This window comes from Myotis brandtii, unplaced genomic scaffold (assembly GCF_000412655.1).
Source record: "Myotis brandtii unplaced genomic scaffold, ASM41265v1 scaffold450, whole genome shotgun sequence".
NCBI classification, from domain to species: Eukaryota; Metazoa; Chordata; class Mammalia; order Chiroptera; family Vespertilionidae; genus Myotis; species Myotis brandtii.
The window spans coordinates 464268-466050 of record NW_005367210.1 but is presented as its reverse complement, the minus strand read 5'-3'; the positions used below and the strand labels follow the sequence as shown (position 1 = coordinate 466050).

The 1783-nt window shown below is 51.0% G+C and overlaps 1 protein-coding gene across 1 annotated transcript in view; it reads left to right on the top strand.

Moving 5' to 3' along the window:
* SRXN1 (sulfiredoxin 1) overlaps positions 1–1783 on the top strand; it is a 27661-nt gene that overhangs the window by 19087 nt on the left and 6791 nt on the right. The gene's annotated exons all lie outside the window — the stretch shown is intronic.

Genomic DNA, 1783 nt, shown 5'->3' with positions numbered 1-1783 from the left:
GTGGGTACCATTCCTACTTTTCTCCAGCTGAGAGGGGGACTGTGCATTCTCCATGCAGGTGCCAATCAGGGTGAGAAGGACACCAAACCAGACAAGCCTGCCTTCAACCAGATCTGGAACTGTCCCATCTCCCTGCTTTCACTCAAGCTGATCCTGTGGCTGGAATGTCCTTCACATCTACCTTTCATCCAGCAATTTCTAGTGCCAGGTACCTTTCTAAACACTTACTGTGTTATCCTCATGTACGCTCCCTGGCAATCCAGGGAAGAAGCTGAGGCACAGAGAAGTGGAGTACCACCCCGCCCCCAGGCACCACACTAGTAGGTGGTGATAGAGCCAGGATTCAAATCCATGCCATTCAAATGATTCCAGAGCCTACACTCTAAACCAGCCGTGGGCAAACTACGGCCCACGGGCCGGATCCGGCCCGTTTGAAATGAATAAAACTAAAAAAAAAAAAGACCGTACCCTTTTATGTAATGATGTTTACTTTGAATTTATATTAGTTCACACAAACACTCCATCCATGCTTTTGTTCCGGCCCTCCGGTCCAGTTTAAGAACCCATTGTGGCCCTCGAGTCAAAAAGTTTGCCCACCCCTGCTCTAAACCATCACCCACTTCTTCCCTCTCCCTCTCTAGGACCAAGCCAATAACCAGCCTGAATGCCCCTTGTCCAGGGAGCCTTTCCTGATACCCTCAAACTTAGCCTCTCCTTAAGCATTCGGGATGCTCATGATAAAATAGTCACCTTCCTTGGTTACCACTATGTACTTGGCCGACCACTATGTACTGATTTACCCCCCACCTTGCCCTCCATCAGCCATTATCTCTGAGTGCCCCCACAATCTCCCCACAACTACTTTACAGAAGAGAAGGCTGAGGGTCAGAGAGGTTAAGCAACGTGCCGGTGACCACATAGCTAGGGATTGGCCAGATGAGACCTGAACCCAGGCCAATCTGTGCCCAAGCCCTAATGTTGATAAAGATGCTGATAAATACCTGGAATTTAACCCAGGGGCCTCTGCCTACCTCTCTCTGGCCCCAGAGGACATTCAGTGCTGAACATGGGCACAAGGGGACAGAGGGCTTTAAACAGGAGAGCGGGGCTGGCAGTCAGCATGTCTGGACCTAAGTCATTATCATCGTCCTCTGAAGGCTCCGTATCCACATCTGTAAGCAGGTGTTTGTGGTAAAGCGGCCCAGGATTCCAGGCTCAGGTGACCTGACTTTCATTTTCACCTGCTGTACTTTGGACAAGCTGTTCAATAACCACTAGAGGTGGGGTCAGGGTGAGATGAGACAGTGTGGAACTTTGGGGCAGTGCGCACACAGTCAGCACGATTCCAGAAGGCTCCTGGTGACCATTACTTTTGCTGAACGGAGGCAGCCAGTGGTGGGCTAGAGAGCGCCCCCTAGAGCCAGCCTGTCTGCATTTGAACCCTACTTCAGCCACTTCCTAGACAAGTCACTCTGCCTCAGTTTTCTCATCTGTAAAAAGGGAATAATAATCAGACCTACCTTGCAGGATTGTTTTGAGGTTTAAGTAAGTTGTTATACATGCAAAGTGCTTAGAACAGTGTCTGACACAGCACCAGATTCGTCGTTTTACTGTTGTCTGTATTATTATCACCCGAGGGTTATAGGGTTCCGACCGCCAGACGGCCAAGTACTGTGGGTTTTGCAGACTCATCCTTGTCCCACAGGTCCGGCCACCACTCCCCCTCGTCCCCGCCCCGGACCCCGCAGGCCTGAGTCACCGCGGGCTGTGAGTCACCCGCGCT